The following is a 20,501-nucleotide window of genomic DNA, read 5'->3' as shown; positions in this document are numbered from 1 at the left end:
CATGAATATTTTTCACTATGCATAACACAAAGTTGAAATACAAAAAATTGTGTTTACACCAATAGCAAAAGACAAGTTCATGTATGTGACAGTTATTCAAGTTATATGGAATAGAAATGATTATGCTCAGTCTGGATGTTCATTCATACCATTACATTTTAGTGTTTCCACAATAGGTGTACAGTATTTATAAACTAGATAAGAAATACAACTCATGTAAAAAATAATACTGAATCCATAGTTAACTTTATTTTTGTCATATAAATTGTCTTCTCTCTCTCTCTCTCTCTGTTTCTCTCACACACACACACACACACACGTCATGCGCGCACACACACACACACGGGACCAAAGAGCCAAAGCTCAACCCCCGCAAGCACAAATAGGTGAGTACACACACACACACACTGTACGTACGTACGTACGTTCGTTGTGCACACACACTGAAGGATGAAGCCCTAGAAAGCCAAGTTTAATAATGGTATAGACATGAACTCATCAATGAAAAGGACTCAATTATGAAGAGGTAACTAATATCTCTCAATTTGCATTTACACTAAGATTTAATTGTGTTTTTTTGCACAAATGCCAGAAAATTGTTAAAATGTTAGGTTTTAATAACTATCAAGTCTATTAAAACACATTGAATGTGGATAACTGGCACTTAAGGTGTTGTATGTCCAGAATTAAATTTAATAATGTTCTGAACTTGAAAATGTTAATATTTAAATACTGTAGAACTTGGAGCATAAAATTACATAACAAATTTAATCAACTTTGAAATGATTATTACCAAAAGTGATTATAACTGTATGACATTTCTCTACTTTGGATAAAGTTGTCATTTTTTATATATATATATATATATATATATATATATATATATATATATATATATATATATATATATATATATATATATATAAATACACACGCGCACACACACACACACACACATACATATAATCACACACACACATGTTGTACCTAATAGGCCACATTGCCTAACAAGCTGAATTTTCCTGTAATATTAAATATTTAAAAAAATTCTCATAAAATGATAAAGCTTTCCATTACATTATACATAATTTGAAATGTTTCTACTTTGAACCAATACTAACAAATTTGATCAAACATAGCCTAACATAACTAAATAATGTTCCTATATATGGTAATACAGTACTGTATATTATTATTGTTAGACAAGAACCAATTTGGAAAGAAATATTTGAAAATAATGAAAATTGTTCTGCATGTTAGGCAAATCGTACCGTGCATAATAGGTCAAGTAGTGCGGTTTTGGCTATTAGGTACAACATTTATATAATGTACAGTACAGTATTCTGCAAATGGTATTATCACCTAACTCCATTACAAAATTCTGAGTAAATAACACAGCTGAAAGAATCAAGTCTATGAGCTCTGAGACAGCCATATATCCCACTTTGGGAAGACCTGATAGGCCTTTTACATCATACTGAGCTATGAGCACTATAATGATTTTACGACTGAATAGGTAGGACTTTCACTCTAGTCTATAATGCTGGGTGGACCTGTTTTATATGTGTAATATTAGAGGAAAAAGCAGGCATCCAGTATGCTCTACATGCTGGGTGATGACTTAGGGATGTGAATATATGATCTTGCAGAAACTTGACTCCTACACCTTAGATGTGGAGCTATACTGTGACCTGTGCTGAGGACGTTTATGTAATGTGGCAGTTTTGTGTAATGCCTAAAATATTCTGAGATATTTTTGTTGAATGCCTGATTGTACTGATCATTTATAATATATGCCAGATATTTTCATAGATATTAAGTAAATTCGCAGGGTGTACATAAAAGTATCTGTATTAAATTATTACAAACTGAATTTTCATACACAAATTTTAAATGTGTTCAAATTTGATCAAAATACAAGTTATAAACAAAAATAAGACTTTGGCTATGTAATTACAAGTTAACTCAGTCCTTGCCATTACACATTAAATTATATGGTTTTGTTAGTATTTGTTAAGTTGAAAATCCATGCCCACCACAACCCAATCAAAATTGCATGGTTGAGTATTAATTATTTACATGTAGACTAGCCAAGAAGGTTGATATTTCATCTTCAGTTTGTCTCAATATTAATAATGATTTTAGTTTTCACGATACTGCTGTACCCCTGCTTCTTCCAATGAAAGTGTACTACCCTGAAGAACATGTGACAAATGCTGCCTGTAATGTATAAATAATTATGTAAATTGGTTCATGTATAAATAATAACTATGTTTGATGAGTATAAAGTATTTTTTATTTCCTAGTACCTGTATTTGAATCTATATGCAAATATGCAGGTGGCCCCTTCTTACAATGGGATGTGTTCTTAAAAGGTGTTTGTAAGTGAATTATTCAGGATTCTGAACCAGAACCAAATGACATAAATCATCATTAAAAATCAATAATTTTGGAACAAATGGTTTAAATAATACTGCATATTACTTACCTTGAATGGTAGTTATCCTGTTTTTGAATAGTGAATATATAATTATTGGAGGTGGCAGCGATAGACTGTTGATGATGCATGGGCAGCGGAAACTGGCGGGTCAACTTTACTGTCACTGGCCGGTATAGATGATACAATGCATTGGTGGCAGACATGAACCGACAGATTGCTCCAACAATTCTGGTCCTCAATTCACATGGTTAGTAGGTTTCCTTTGTCAAAAATCAAAAGTCATTCTTGTTATCATTTATTTCAGTGGTGTAGAGCTGGTGTAGAAACACTTACATTTTCTAAAATTTGAGTTTTATCTATGACAATTTTGATTGTGGAGTTGGTAAAGCCATGAACATGCACAGTCTGTGTTGGTGTTTCTCTTTATGATGCTTGATTATCTGTAGCTTTGACTTGAAAATAGCGTGGTACCTCAGCTTATGAATTTAATCTGTTCCCAGAGACGGTTCATAAGGTGAAAAGTTGTAAACTGAAGCGAATTTCCCCATAAGAAATAATGGATATTGAATTAATCCGTTCCAGACTCCAAAAAAATTTACTTCCAAAGTAAATTTTATACCTAATTCACCCAAATCTTTAGTACTAAAGTATATACAAGTTATTACTTACCTTTACTGATGACTCTTGTTGGCATATGGAAAACGGTGAGGAGGTGGTGAGGTGTTAAGTGTTTGGAAGGGGAGTCCCATTATAACATGTCAGTGATTACTTTTCTGGGGTACTCACTCTATTTTTTGCAGGCATACCACTAGGACCTGCTTGAAGCTCACTGCTTGATCATGATCAAGTATGCCTCTTGATCATGATCAAGTATGCCTCTTGATCATGATCAAATATGCCTCTTGAAACAGTTATGCCTCTGTTTACCCAGCAATGATTGGGTACCTGGTTGTTAAACGAATGGCAGGTCATATTCCAGGGAAAGTAGTGGGGAAGGCTTACCTTGAGCTAAGGGAATTTAAAGCCCTCTGCCTACAGCTCTCAGCCTGCTAACAGGAGTCAGCAGTCGTCTGTTCCTGTATCCACCTGTGTAAAAAAAATTAAATAAAAAAATACGGTTATCTTGAATATGGACGAGTTGGTGGGTCATGTTCGGGGTGATTTATTTTTGTTTATTTACGTGCAAACGCATGCTACATAAATTACAATAAAAACAAAAGACAATAAAACAATTCAACAACAAAAGTACAAAGTAACAGAACAATAAGCCCCAAACCAAACCCAACACAAACACATGAATAACACAGAAAGACATAAGTACATAACAAAGACACACAGAAAGACATAAGTACATAACAAAGACACACAGAAAGACATAAGTACATAACAAAGACACACAGAAAGACATAAGTACATAACAAAGACACACAGAAAGACATAAGTACATAACAAAGACACAGAAAGACTATACAGAAGACAGTACGAAACGGACACCAGCCACCCACACGATACAGGCAATACATAGCAATACATATTTACAATAAATTAAAAGCCTGAAGGACTTACAACATCTACATGAAATGACAAAACAACATAAAACACAAACATGACATACAAAGGAAATAACACAAACTGGAATATAAACAAAACAATACAAACGCAGGAGTTCCGTACACAGGGAGCTAGCAAAGACCGGGAACGTGGTCAAGCACTTTCGACTTACTACTCTTGATACTTATACTTCTCCGGAAACTGACGCACAAGATACTTAGAACAGTAAGCATCCCACAGCGCCCACTCTTCCTTGGTAGGGCGGATGGGGCACCGCATAAATTCAGGAACTACCACCCCGGGGAGCGACCAGGTCTGATCCGACGATACAGGGGGCTGAAAACGCTGAAGACGAAGGCTGGAGATGCAGAACCACGGAAGCGCGCGGCACAGAAGACCAAGAACCAGAGTATAGTGGGACAGAGGGTGGCTGAGCAGAGGGCAGCCGCGCAGGGGGCAACTGTGCAGAGTCCGGCTGCACCGGGCTCAGACGCATCACCATCCACAAAAGACGAACTCCCGGAGTCCCCAAAATCCCTGACGTCGGGCCAGACCTCACCACAAGGCGGAGATAGACTTGAAGCTCGCTACGTTCGCTTGGACACAGGTCGCAGGTCATCGAAACTATCACCCCTGCTAGGAGGCACCTCAGCAGAACCCCTAGTCGCGTCGCGCAACTGCACGCAATATCGCAGCCTCAACGACCCGGGGAACAGGCCCGCACACCACGGGAGACAGCACCGCGTGCACGTCGACTCAGGCTGTAGACACATCTTCCAGAGACAGGGCAGGCTGGGGCAGAGAATGCGGGGAAGCCGGCGGCGGGAAAAGAACCACACAACCCTCGGGCGCGACCTCCAGAGTGGCAGCAGGATGGGCCGCAGATAAAGACGTCAACGCCAGATCCTCCGAAGAGGACGGGCCAAGTTCCCGACGCCAACAACACTCGAACAAACGGTGGGGTAACAATTACATAAACTCCCGCCGAAGGGGTAAATGCCAGTGTTACTTTTGGTGTTAAACAGTGGAATGATCCTCTTGTTCTCCAGAAAGTTGTTGATCAGTCTCATCCCTAAAAGGATTTCGCTAAACGTTTGGGATTGATTTTTGACACTCGTTTGTCCTGGTTCCGCCATAACTCTTACCTCTGGATCGAATGCTCCAAGGTTCTTACGCTTCTTCGAGTCTTGTCCCGTACTTCCTCAGGTGTTGCTAGACACACGCTCCTCTCTTTGCACTTCTCTCTCGTGCTGTATTATGGCTGCTCGACTTACTCCTTTGCTTCTTCGATCCTTCATTCTCTTGATGGTTTGCACCATACTGGGTTGCGCCTCTGTTCTGGTGCTTTTTGTTTATCCCCTATCAGTGTTTGTATGTTGAAACCTACGTGTTGTCGCTCCAGGATCGTTGATATCGTTACTGCCTTCGCTACTTTGCGAGGTGTCTGCCTCATTCTTGATTTTGGTGTTCTATTGGTGTTGCCCCTCCGGCAGACAGTTCTCTTTCACCTTCCTTTTTCTATATAGATTCTCGCTTACACGCTTCCTTTTGAATTTGTGTTAGCAATATCTCTCCTCGTGTTATTCCTTCCTTACCACCTTGGCAGGTTTCCCTAGTGAAGTTTTGCAAGTCTTTGACTAACGTGGTAAAGGCTGTTGACCGGACCACACACTAGAAAGTGAAGGGACGATCAATCGTCCCGTTCAAGACACTGAGTGGTAGACACACTACGTTCTTAGCACTTCCCAGACACTTTAATAAATATAGGCAAATGTAATGGTGTTTTGTCTTTTACCTCCTAACCTTCGAAATATTGTAACTTTTAATTTTTATTTTTTTAGTACAAGACTATTTAGTATAATAAACAGTGTTAACACTAAGTACGAGCCCAACCGCAGTGTCCCCTGCCAAGACCACTACAGAGATGGTGGACATCGGATAAATAAATACAATTTTGATTTCTATTATTAAATTTAATCTCTTAATTGTATCAAAATGCTCAGGTTGACAACCCAATCCGAGCACAGGTAAATAAATACCTGTGCTCAGGTACCACAGGTAAATAAATAAATTGAGCTTTGATCAAAGAGCCAACGCTCAACCCCCGCAAGCACAACTAGGTGAGTACAGACGCCCACCAAGCCTTCTATTTTAAAGGCCAATATCCCTTAAAATGGGTTACTACAACACCAGTTGAATTGGGAATAATAATAATAAGAAGAAAATGAGTAGAAGCCATGATGAGGAATCGAACCTGGACGCTGGGTACACCCAAGCATATGTCCTAAACCAGTCTGCCATGGCATGCTCAAAAACAATGCATGTCATGGTTGAATGGTTTAGGGGGTATGCCGAGGGGTACCGTGTCTGCAGGTTCGAGTTCGAATGTCTCATTGATACATCTTGTTAATGTGATTTCTTAGTGCACAAATAACAATAATAATATTTTATTTATGTTATACAAAGGATCAGATTACAGCATTTATTAATGGGTTCAGTATGTGAATATTACATAAACCCAATAATTACATGCAGCGTTTCGGGCATAACGTAAAATAACGAGTGAGTTAAGTTTCCATTTTGTGGGTAATATTTGATACTATATGAAGTATAAATAAACGTATAAATAAGTATAAACAACATATTTCAGCCACAATAACGTGGCTGAAATATGTTGACCAGACTTCACACTAGAAAGTGAAGGGATAACGACGTTTCGGTCCGTCGTTATCCCATCCCATACTTCGTTATCGTTACTCCCATACGATATCGTTATCCTACTCCCATACTTCGAAACCTCTTTAGCGTCAGTTGGCATACACCGCCATTGCAGCAATCTGCTCCCTACCCATCTCACGTGAAAATTGTGGTTATTACGCGTTGTTACATTCAAGAAAGAGTTCTTTAAGTAGAAAAAATTATAATGGTGATGCCGTTTGTACATTTGAAAGACAAGTAACGAACTGTGAGTGTACTGTTGTGTCCTATAGTGTACTGCTCTGTAGTGCATTGTACTTACTGTTTTGTAGTGCACTGTACCGTACTGTATTATAGTGTACTGCACTGCATTATAGTGTACTATTCTGTACCATATTGTACTGTACCATAATGTAGTGTACGGTACTGTCCTTTTGTGTAGTATACAGTAGTGTACTGGACTGGCGTGTACGGTTCTTTACTGCATTGTACGGTACTGTACTGTACGTTGTAGTGTACTGTACAGTTATGTAGGGTACTGTACTCCACTTTACTGTAGTGTACTGTACTATACGGTACTGTACTGTTGTCTATTGTAGTGTAGAGTACTGTGCCCTTGGGTGTTCTGTATCATACGGTACTGTGCTATACTATACTGTACTGTAGTTACATGTTGAATAAGTATTTGTAATATTTAATCATTATAATAATACTTATTTAATAATAATATGTAATCCAAAGTCATGATATGTGAGTGTAAAGTCGAACAATGTTTCTCATACATATGGTATATGTATGTTTCTCATACATTGGGTGTCTATATTTCAGTTTCACAAAAAAATTGTCATGAATTAGTATAGTATCCAATTAGGTGGAGCCGACCAATGAGAGTAGAGTTTGCAAGAATGTGACGTCAAGTGAAAAATCGATACGTGATTGGCTGTTGAGTCGACTTGGTGGGTGAGGCTCGACGGAACGTTATTTTGACCCCAGTATTGGCATAGTTGTGGTGTACAAGTTAGTGTTAGGGCGTGATGTTACTCTGAGCTGGTACCCCGTTACCCTTTGGGGTCGCTAGGGCTGACAGATCCCCTAGCTTACACTGATATTGTACACCCGGAAAACGCCAATACACAAGGTCAAAAATATATATTTTACAGCAGCCGTATATACCCTCTTTGGGGAATATATATATAGGCAGATATTTTAGTGGTGACCTGTAATCAGTAGTAAGAGATTTATAAATGTGTAGTTAATTGTAATGTTTGTTTTTCAGCGTTATTGTTAAGTGAATGAGGTAATGGTGGGAAGACGAGGCATCGCGTGAAATGAGCCGACTGGTGATTTAGGAAGGTGGAGGAGAGAATAAGGTTGTGGTGGACCGATGAATCAAGTCTAGCGGCGAGCAGAAGGTGGTGGCAGATGTCCCTGTTTGGCAAGATGTGCTGCGTGAGTTAGCATCTATGATGGCGGTATGAGTTTAAGGCAAGTAGTTATTGAATATCTAGTGTAAGTTTATAGGCCTGGTAATATTGTAATAAGATAGCGTAGTAAAGGGAGACTGAAGTGGTTCTGAGTATTAGGTGCTCAGAGGGTGTCGATGCCACAAGTAACAGCTGCAAAACTCGTTGACTATCTAGGTGGAATCTATGCTTTTAAGTGGCATTAGAAATTGGGAGCATGAAATTAGTTTAGTGAAAGTAAGTACATGTTGCAATTAAAGGTATGGTATAGGCATGATAGAATAATTTATATTGATAACATGAGGTTACCTTGTTGCAGGTAATAGCGGACAGATTGGCAGGACCCCTGGGCTGCGTGGAAGAACAGACGCTTCAACTGCCCTATTCGTGAGGACTTGGCAGCAAGTGTGTGACTAGTCTTGTAGAAGAATCGTGGGGATAGGTTGGGCCACGTTACTAGTCTAAAGGTGATGTGTGGGTTTGAATGTGACGTTTAGGCGGCCGAGAGTAGTTATCACTTAAATATTGTGGAAGTTGAATGTGACAGGTAGTTTTGCAGGAATTAGTGTTCACGTTGTGAACCAGTTATTAAAGTGGGAATAAAATAGTGAGTGGAAGTATTGAAGATATAATCATTTCTTAAGTTTGTCAACGTTGATGATTAAATTTGTACATGTTAAGTAATTAGTGTCCCATTGAGAAGTTTGTGTAATAACAAAGTAGGAATTAATAACATGTTAGTTTGTTAATGGGGAAACTGTATGGACCGGATAACTAAGCATGCCTGTAAAAGTGTTGGACCCTACCTTACATAGGGGTTTAAAGCAAGTAGTTAATAAGAACGTGGCCACTAAGGGAAGTGTTCCGGGCCTAACGCAGTCGTGTATATTGAAGTGTCACCCACTCGAGGTGTAGCAAAGTAAATGTACGTGATGATAGGTTGTGAAAAATGTAAATCACGTCAACCACCCCCTATTTGCCAGTAAATGTAAAACAAGGTATGAAGGCAGTAGATTGGGGGGTGATGCAATAGATAAGTATTTTGGTTGTTGAATAAGGAAGTTTGAGGGTGATGGTATGAGGTGGACATTTAGGTGTTAACTCCCACTTGACTACTACTACAGGCATAGCGGGGCGCTCCTAGCGAGTGTTTTCATTAAAAACTGAAGCGCCTTAACCTGTAAGTCAGTGGTGTAAGTGTTTATAAAGAAGAAAAATAGTTTTGCTGCAGATGTTGGTGCTTCCGGAAACGTGTTATGACTAATAAATAACTGTCGATAGTTTTTGCTCACGGTTCGCGCGTCGTGTCTTTAAAAGTTGTTGATAGTGGTGTAGTAAACCCCCCCCCCTCACCCAGCGTTTAATGGGGAGTATGTACTCTGGTAAACAGACCACTTTAATTTGACATGAGGGTGAACGTTTGAAAATCCGTTGGCTTGCTGTCGTTTTAGTGACGCAGACATATTTAGCTGTAGGTTGTTTGACGTACAGCTGCTAGTAACAATAACCATTAGAATATTTAATTTGAGTAAGGCATATAGTTTATAATGTTAACGGTACTGCATGAAATAAGCGTGACCTCCTTCATAGGATAAAGTCATAAAATGAAGGTTTAAGAATGATTGGTTGATACATGGAGGGAATGTAAATGTTGCGGTTGATTAATTTGCACTTGAGACGAGGCTCGTGGCATTAATTTTTGAAGAATGTGTATGTGGGTGGCGACATTACACGTTGTGGTGTAATAATTGTGTAAGTAGAAAAATGTAATCATGGCTAGCGCGTGTTGTAGTATAGGCAGAAGTGAAAGGAACATGTCCTGTTTGTTCGTCCTTGAAATGTAAGTGCGTTGTTAACTTCAGGTTGAGCTTCAGGTATTGGTCCAGGGGGGGGGGGTGTTGGTTGTCGTGTGTAGGAGGAAGTCTATTGGTGTTGAGTTGATATTGTAGTGTTAATTGAGAATTGTGTACTAGGAAGAGATGTCCCTGGAGAAGTAAGCGGGAATGTGTGGTCATATAGGTATTAGTAGGTAGTTTAGCAGTTACTGTTGGCTAGGCAGAAGTGTAACAGGAAATGAGAGGCTGAGGGGGTTAAATTTGCGGGATGACTAAACCCCGAGGAGGGAAAAAATTGCGTTTAGCACTGCAATTGTATGTATAAGAAACGGTTAGTTTTCAGGTTGGTTGGGTGTGGTTTGTCATGGTTGCGGTTTGAATGAATTGTATATAAAAGTAGGACTCGTCAGAGGTTGAAAATGTGTTGCTATGTATTGTAGTTATCATATAGGGTGTTAAGTTTGTCAACCTATATGAAATTAATAACCAAATTGTTAGATGTTGAAATATACTGAAATGTTCTTCACTGCGGAAATGTGTAATATATGGAATTGTTAATTGAGTGTTCGTAGATGGTTGTAGGACAGAATAGGAAATGTTGTCGATGATAAGTTGATGGATATTATGGATTTCCAGGAGGGTAGCGTGTGGAGAGGTTGTGGCTTGGCGGAACAGAATGATGAAGTATATTGTTTGAGAAATGCGCATAGGGTGGAGACGACGAGCAACGTGACGGTGGCGAGTAATGGAAGAGGCAGTGATCTTGAGTAGAGTCTGTTTATGATCACCTTATAATACCCCTCACTGTTGCCTATGTGGTGCTTTGACTTTTACCCCTCCTGTACCTCATGTTCCCCTTCACCCATCTCCGTGTTTCTGGTAAGTTTTCTTGCCTGCAAAATTGTTTCGTTTAGTATTAGGAATATTTCTCCTAGTATTCCATCTTTGCCCTCCTGTGGAGGGTCTCCCTTGCTAAATTGTGTAAATCGGTGAGGCACATTACTAAAGGTTTTACCCCTCCTAGAGTTCAGAAATGCGTTTTCCTTGAACACTTTTCTTCACACTCCCATTTCATTTCCATCTTCAGTGATGGGTCTAAGATTGCAGACAGTGTAGGCCATCACAAATGTTATTTCCTGACCATATATGTCACCTGCCTCTGGAGACTTTGCATCTTCACGGCTGAACTTTATGGCATTCTCTATGCTCTGCTTTCCGACTATCCCTTGCAGTCACTTATCCCTCGATCGATTTTGTGGTGAATTTGATAAATTTTGTATCGTTCGCTTTGTGTGTTTTTCATATTGGCATCCTTAGTGATATTTAGCGCCGTCTGATTCTTCTGCCCATTTGATGGGTGCCTGGTTTGGTGCATTGTTTTGATAAATAATGTATATAGATGCACATCCAAATGTAGGTTGTACCTTACCTGATGTCATAGGTTACTGTGATATCACTGTGAAGGATGTTAATTTATATCATGGTGACGTGACCACATACTGCAAGGATATTTGCAGCTATTTTGTTAGTACCGACAAAGTAAATGGTGGCGTATCGCCCACACTATACAATAGAATACAGTAATATGCTTTTATCATGTGATCAAATAACTAGACATTTTATACTTTGCCTCGGTTGTGAATTGCCAATATGGATACATACTGACAGTGGAATATTTAGGATAATAAACCGAACAGATTGTGAATGTTTAATTAATGACCCAGTGTTTGGAGCAGTATCCCTAGCTTTAAAAGTAGATTGAAAACCAATAGGATTTTGATATTGTTTAGTTGTCGATTTAGTGTAGTTCATCGGCTGTAAATACAACTAGGACAGTAGAGCATACATTATATTATTGTATTTGGAGTGTTAATAAGTCATGGTAGTATAGAATAAATCAATCATATATTTTATTTGTTACTTTCAGGCCTTGGGAAAGAAGAAAGGTAAAGAGGAAGGCAGGAAGAAGTGGTGGTGGTTTCTGATAAAACAAAGGATCAAGATAAGGATGATGGCATGTGTGTTGACTAACTGGTGTCCATGGATGTTTGCCTTCAATTTTATATTTTGTTTTATCATTGGATACTTGTGCATAGATTTGTAAAGGGACCTATGAGCTCAATGTTGAATAGCATGTGAAAGGTATTCCTTGAATATTTATCAGTTAGGAGATAGTGATGAATTGTGGCATTATTACACGAGTGTACTGTCAGCATCACATTTTCATTATTGTATTAGTTGATTTGTAATGTACAAGTGGGGATTTTGTAATGTAGTTTTGATAAGTCTGAAACAGGAGAGTAATAGAAGACATTAAATAATATACGCAAACATAGTAGTGTTAATAACCTTTAGTAATCTTCAACAGTTGTGTGCACAGTAATAAGTGTATGGTTTGATACTTTGAGTTACGACCAAGATTGTAATACATAGTTATGTTATTGATATTTACATGGACTGTAGGGCTTGATTTGTAGTGAAATATCGTGGCATATGGTTGAGTACATATTCTTTTATTTACGTATTGTACAAAATATTACAATAAAATATTAGATTATATGTATATTATATATATATATTTGAGATGCATATCTAGGATGCATGTAAATTATCAGAGATACATATCCAGATTATAAAATATATAGGTAATCTAGAATAAATTTCGGATACGTTGGATATTTATTATATGTATATAGTTCGGATAAATATTGTAAATGAATAATTATCCTAGCTCTATACCTGCGTGTGTAATATTATTATATATAATATAAATAAATGAAAACTCGGACCATCATGACCGGACAGAAGGAAGTGATAGGCGAAGCTATTTGAAGCATTTCCCCTGCCGGCACTCAGATGGTAAGCTTGGGCATAGGAATGTATATAATCGGCTCATTGTATTGTTTTTTTTTTTTTTTTTTGGGGGGGGGGCACAAATGGTAACAAGCCTGAATGGTCCCCAGGACTATATGCAAGTGAAAACTCAGTTGCATATGCAGTTGGAATATTCTTCTTCAATATTGAAGAATATTCTTCAATATTGAAGAATAATATTCAAGAATAATCTTCAATATTGAAGAATAATCTTCAATATTGAAGAATAATCTTCAATATTGAAGAATAATCTTCAATATTGAAGAATAATCTTCAATATTGAAAAATAATCTTCAATATTGAAGAATAATCTTCAATATTGAAGATTATTCTTCAATATTGAAGATTATTCTTCAATATTGAAGATTATTCTTGAATATTATTCTTCAATATTGAAGAATATTCTTCAATATTGAGGAATAATCTTCAATATTGAGGATTATTCTTCAATATTGAAGAATATTCTTCAATATTGAAGAATATTCTTCAATATTGAAGAATATTCTTCAATATTCTTCAATATTGAAGAATAATCTTCAATATTGAAGAATATTCTTCAATATTGAAGAATATTGAAGATTATTCTTCAATATTGAAGAATAATCTTCAATATTGAGGATTATTCTTCAATATTGAGGATTATTCTTCAATATTGAAGAATATTCTTCAATATTGAAGATTATTCTTCAATATTGAAGATTATTCTTGAATATTGAAGATTATTCTTCAATATTGAAGAATATTCTTCAATATTGAAGAATATTCTTCAATATTGAAGAATATTCTTCAATATTCTTCAATATTGAAGAATAATCTTCAATATTGAAGAATAATCTTCAATATTGAGGATTATTCTTCAATATTGAAGAATATTCTTCAATATTGAAGATTATTCCTCAATATTGAAGAATATTCTTCAATATTGAAGAATATTCTTCAATATTGAAGAATATTCTTCAATATTGAAGAATATTCTTCAATAATATTGAAGAATATTCTTCAATATTGAAGAATATTCTTCAATATTGAAGAATATTCTTCAATATTGAAGAATATTCTTCAATATTGAAGAATATTCTTCAATATTGAAGAATATTCCTCAATATTGAAGAATATTCTTCAATAATATTCTTCAATATTCAATAATATTCTTCAATATTGAAGAATATTCTTCAATATTGAAGAATATTCTTCAATATTGAAGAATATTCTTCAATATTGAAGAATATTCTTCAATATTGAAGAATATTCTTCAATATTGAAGAATATTCTTCAATATTGAAGAATATTCTTCAATATTGAAGAATATTCTTCAATATTGAAGATTATTCCTCAATATTGAAGAATATTCTTCAATATTGAAGAATATTCTTCAATATTGAAGATTATTCCTCAATATTGAAGAATATTATTCAATATTGAAGAATATTCAATATTAAAGAATATTCTTCAATATTGAAGAATATTCTTCAATATTGAGGAATAATCTTCAATATTGAAGAATATTCTTCAATATTGAAGAATATTCTTCAATATTGAGGAATATTCTTCAATATTGAAGAATATTCTTCAATATTGAAGAATATTCTTCAATATTGAATATTCTTCAATATTGAATATTCTTCAATATTCAATAATATTGAAGAATATTCTTCAATATTGAAGAATATTCTTCAATATTGAAGAATATTCTTCAATATTGAAGAATATTCTTCAATATTATTGAAGAATATTCTTCAATATTATTGAAGAATATTCTTCAATATTATTGAAGAATATTCTTCAATATTGAAGAATATTCTTCAATATTGAAGAATATTCTTCAATATTGAAGATTATTCCTCAATATTGAAGAATATTCTTCAATATTGAAGAATATTCTTCAATATTGAAGAATATTCTTCAATATTATTCAATATTGAAGAATATTCAATATTGAAGAATATTCTTCAATATTGAGGAATAATCTTCAATATTGAAGAATATTCTTCAATATTGAAGAATATTCTTCAATATTGAGGAATATTCTTCAATAATATTGAAGAATATTCTTCAATATAGAAGAATATTCTTCAATATTGAAGAATATTCTTCAATATTGAAGAATATTCTTCAATATTGAAGAATATTCTTCAATAATATTGAAGAATATTCTTCAATATTGAAGATTATTCTTCAATATTGAAGAATATTCTTCAATATTGAAGAATATTCTTCAATATTGAGGAATATTCTTCAATATTGAAGAATATTCTTCAATATTATTGAAGAATATTCTTCAATATTGAAGAATAATCTTCAATATTGAGGATTATTCTTCAATATTGAAGATTATTCTTGAATATTATTCTTCAATATTGAAGATTATTCTTGAATATTATTCTTCAATATTGAAGATTATTCTTCAATATTGAAGATTATTCTTGAATATTATTCTTCAATATTGAAGATTATTCTTGAATATTGAAGATTATTCTTCAATATTGAGGAATAATCTTCAATATTGAAGATTATTCTTCAATATTGAAGAATAATCTTCAATATTGAAGAATAATATTCAAGAATAATCTTCAATATTGAAGAATAATCTTCAATATTGAAGAATAATATTCAAGAATAATCTTCAATATTGAAGAATAATCTTCAATATTGAAGAATAATCTTCAATATTGAAGAATAATCCTCAATATTGAAGATTATTCTTCAATATTGAAGATTATTCTTCAATATTGAGGAATAATCTTCAATATTGAAGAATATTCTTCAATATTATTGAAGAATATTCTTCAATATTATTGAAGAATATTCTTCAATATTGAAGAATAATCTTCAATATTGAAGATTATTCTTCAATATTGAAGAATAATCTTCAATATTATTGAAGAATAATCTTCAATATTGAAGAATATTCTTCAATATTCAAGAATATTCTTCAATATTGAATATTCTTCAATAATATTGAAGATTATTCTTCAATATTGAAGAATATTCTTCAATATTGAAGATTATTCTTCAATATTGAAGAATATTCTTCAATATTGAGGAATATTCTTCAATATTGAAGAATATTCTTCAATATTGAAGAATATTCTTCAATAATATTGAAGAATATTCTTCAATATAGAAGAATATTCTTCAATATTGAAGAATAATCTTCAATATTGAAGAATAATATTCAAGAATAATCTTCAATATTGAAGAATAATCTTCAATATTGAAGAATAATCTTCAATATTGAAGAATATTCTTCAATATTGAAGAATATTCTTCAATATTGAAGAATATTCTTCAATATTGAAGAATAATCTTCAATATTGAGGATTATTCTTCAATATTGAAGATTATTCTTGAATATTATTCTTCAATATTGAAGAATATTCTTCAATATTGAGGAATAATCTTCAATATTGAGGATTATTCTTCAATATTGAAGAATATTCTTCAATATTGAAGAATAATCTTCAATATTGAAGATTATTCTTGAATATTATTCTTCAATATTGAAGAATATTCTTCAATATTGAGGAATAATCTTCAATATTGAAGAATATTCTTCAATATTGAAGAATATTCTTCAATATTGAAGAATAATCTTCAATATTGAAGATTATTCTTGAATATTATTCTTCAATATTGAAGAATAATCTTCAATATTATTGAAGAATATTCTTCAATATTGAAGAATATTCTTCAATATTGAAGAATATTCTTCAATATTGAAGAATATTCTTCAATATTGAAGATTATTCTTCAATATTGAAGATTATTCTTCAATATTGAAGATTATTCTTCAATATTATTCTTCAATATTGAAGATTATTCTTCAATATTGAAGATTATTCTTCAATATTATTCTTCAATATTGAAGAATATTCTTCAATATTGAAGAATATTCTTCAATATTGAGGAATAATCTTCAATATTGAGGATTATTCTTCAATATTGAAGAATATTCTTCAATATTGAAGAATATTCTTCAATATTGAAGAATAATATTGAAGAATAATCTTCAATATTGAAGAATAATCTTCAATATTGAAGAATATTCTTCAATATTGAAGAATATTGAAGAATATTCTTCAATATTGAAGAATAATCTTCAATATTGAAGAATATTCTTCAATATTGAAGAATATTGAAGAATATTCTTCAATATTGAAGAATATTGAAGAATATTCTTCAATATTGAAGAATATTCTTCAATATTGAAGAATATTCTTCAATATTGAAGAATATTCTTCAATATTGAAGAATATTCTTCAATATTGAAGAATATTCTTCAATATTGAAGAATATTCTTCAATATTGAAGAATATTCTTCAATATTGAAGAATATTCTTCAATATTATTGAAGAATATTCTTCAATATAGAAGAATATTCTTCAATATTGAAGAATATTCCTCAATATTGAAGAATATTCTTCAATATTGAAGAATATTCTTCAATATTGAAGAATATTCTTCAATATTGAAGAATATTCAATATTGAAGAATATTCTTCAATATTGAAGAATATTCTTCAATATTGAGGAATAATCTTCAATATTGAAGAATATTCTTCAATATTGAGGAATATTCTTCAATAATATTGAAGAATATTCTTCAATATAGAAGAATATTCTTCAATATAGAAGAATATTCTTCAATATTGAAGAATATTCTTCAATAATATTGAAGAATATTCTTCAATAATATTGAAGAATATTCTTCAATAATATTGAAGAATATTCTTCAATAATATTGAAGAATATTCTTCAATAATATTGAAGAATATTCTTCAATATTATTGAAGAATATTCTTCAATATTATTGAAGAATATTCAATATTGAAGAATATTCTTCAATATTGAAGAATATTCTTGAATATTGAAGATTATTCTTCAATATTATTGCAGAATATTCTTCAATATTGAAGAATATTCAATATTATTGAATATTCTTCAATATTGAAGATTATTCTTCAATATTGAAGATTATTCTTCAATATTGAAGATTATTCTTCAATATTGAAGATTATTCTTCAATATTATTGAAGAATATTCTTCAATATTGAAGATTATTCTTCAATATTATTGAAGAATATTCAATATTATTGAATATTCTTCAATATTGAAGATTATTCTTCAATATTGAAGATTATTCTTGAATATTATTCTTCAATATTGAAGATTATTCTTCAATATTGAAGAATATTCTTCAATATTGAAGAATATTCTTCAATATTATTGAAGAATATTCTTCAATATTGAAGAATATTCTTCAATATTGAAGAATATTCTTCAATATTGAAGAATATTCTTCAATATTCTTCAATATTATTGAAGAATATTCTTCAATATAGAAGAATATTCTTCAATATTGAAGAATATTCTTCAATAATATTGAAGAATATTCTTCAATAATATTGAAGAATATTCTTCAATAATATTGAAGAATATTCTTCAATATTATTGAAGAATATTCAATATTGAAGAATATTCTTCAATATTGAAGAATATTCTTGAATATTGAAGATTATTCTTGAATATTATTGCAGAATATTCTTCAATATTGAAGAATATTCAATATTGAAGAATATTCAATATTGAAGAATATTCTTCAATATTGAGGAATAATCTTCAATATTGAAGAATATTCTTCAATATTGAAGAATAATCTTCAATATTGAAGAATATTCTTCAATATTGAAGAATATTATTCAATATTGAGGAATATTCTTCTATATTGAAGAATATTCTTCAATATTATTGAAGAATATTCTTCAATATTGAGGAATATTCTTCAATATTGAGGAATATTCTTCAATATTGAAGAATATTATTGAATATTGAAGAATATTCTTCAATAATATTGAAGAATATTATTGAATATTGAAGAATATTCTTCAATATTATTGAAGAATATTCTTCAATATAGAAGAATATTCTTCAATATAGAAGAATATTCTTCTATATTGAAGAATATTCCTCAATATTGAAGAATATTCTTCAATATTGAATATTCTGCAATATTGAGGAATATTCTTCAATATTGAGGAATATTCTTCAATATTGAAGAATATTCTTCAATATTGAAGAATATTCTTCAATATTGAAGAATATTCTTCAATATTGAAGAATATTCTTCAATATTGAAGAATATTCTTCAATATTGAAGATTATTCCTCAATATTGAAGAATATTCTTCAATATTGAATATTCTGCAATATTGAAGAATATTCTGCAATAATATTCAAGAATAATCTTCAATATTCAAGAATAATCTTCAATATTGAAGATTATTCTTCAATATTGAAGATTATTCTTCAATATTGAAGATTATTCTTCAATATTGAAGATTATTCTTCAATATTGAAGAATATTCTTCAATATTGAAGAATATTCTTCAATATAGAAGAATATTCTTCAATATTGAAGAATATTCCTCAATATTGAAGAATATTCCTCAATATTGAAGAATATTCTTCAATATTGAAGAATATTCTTCAATATTATTGAATATTGAAGAATATTCAATATTGAAGAATATTCTTCAATATTGAAGAATATTCAATATTATTGAATATTGAAGAATATTCTTCAATATTGAAGAATATTCTTCAATATTGAAGAATATTCTTCAATATTCAATAATATTGAATATTCTTCAATATTGAAGAATATTCTTCAATATTGAATATTCTTCAATATTCAATAATATTGAAGAATATTCTTCAATATAGAAGAATATTCTTCAATATTGAAGAATATTCTTCAATATTATTGAATATTGAAGAATATTCAATATTGAAGAATATTCAATATTGAAGAATAATCTTCAATATTGAAGAATATTCTTCAATATTGAAGAATATTCTTCAATATTGAAGAATATTCCTCAATATTGAAGAATATTCTTCAATAATATTGAAGAATATTCTTCAATATTGAGGAATATTCTTCAATATAGAAGAATATTCTTCAATATAGAAGAATATTCTTCTATATTGAAGAATATTCTTCTATATTGAAGAATATTCTTCAATATTATTGAAGAATATTCTTCAATATTCAATAATATTCTTCAATATTATTGAAGAATATTCTTCAATATTCAATAATATTCTTCAATATTATTGAAGAATATTCTTCAATATTCAATAATATTCTTCAATAATATTGAAGAATATTCTTCAATAATATTGAAGAATATTATTGAATATTGAAGAATATTCTTCAATATAGAAGAATATTCTTCAATATAGAAGAATATTCTTCTATATTGAAGAATATTCTTCTATATTGAAGAATATTCCTCAATATTGAAGAATATTCTTCAATATTATTGAAGAATATTCTTCAATATTATTGAAGAATATTCTTCAATATTGAGGAATATTCTTCAATATTGAAGAATATTCTTCAATATTGAAGAATATTCTTCAATATTGAAGAATATTCTTCAATATTGAAGAATATTCTTCAATATTGAAGAATATTCTTCAATATTGAAGAATATTCTTCAATATTGAAGAATATTCTTCAATATTGAAGAATATTCTTCAATATTGAAGAATATTCTTCAATATTGAAGATTATTCTTCAATATTGAAGATTATTCTTCAATATTGAAGATTATTCTTCAATATTGAAGAATATTCTT

At 31.6% G+C, this 20,501-nt stretch overlaps 1 long non-coding RNA gene across 1 annotated transcript; it reads left to right on the top strand.

Moving 5' to 3' along the window:
- The first annotated feature begins 7,662 nt into the window (after nucleotides 1-7,662).
- On the top strand, nucleotides 7,663-12,317 carry LOC123761255 (uncharacterized). Its single transcript, XR_006773213.2, has 5 exons — nucleotides 7,663-7,826; nucleotides 7,965-8,173; nucleotides 8,471-8,556; nucleotides 10,623-10,865; nucleotides 11,914-12,317. It is a non-coding gene; the product is annotated as an uncharacterized lncRNA (long non-coding RNA).
- The last annotated feature ends 8,184 nt before the right edge of the window (nucleotides 12,318-20,501 follow it).

Source organism: Procambarus clarkii, chromosome 41, assembly GCF_040958095.1.
Source record: "Procambarus clarkii isolate CNS0578487 chromosome 41, FALCON_Pclarkii_2.0, whole genome shotgun sequence".
Classification (NCBI taxonomy): Eukaryota; Metazoa; Arthropoda; class Malacostraca; order Decapoda; family Cambaridae; genus Procambarus; species Procambarus clarkii.
This window is presented reverse-complemented; position numbering and strand designations above follow the sequence as displayed.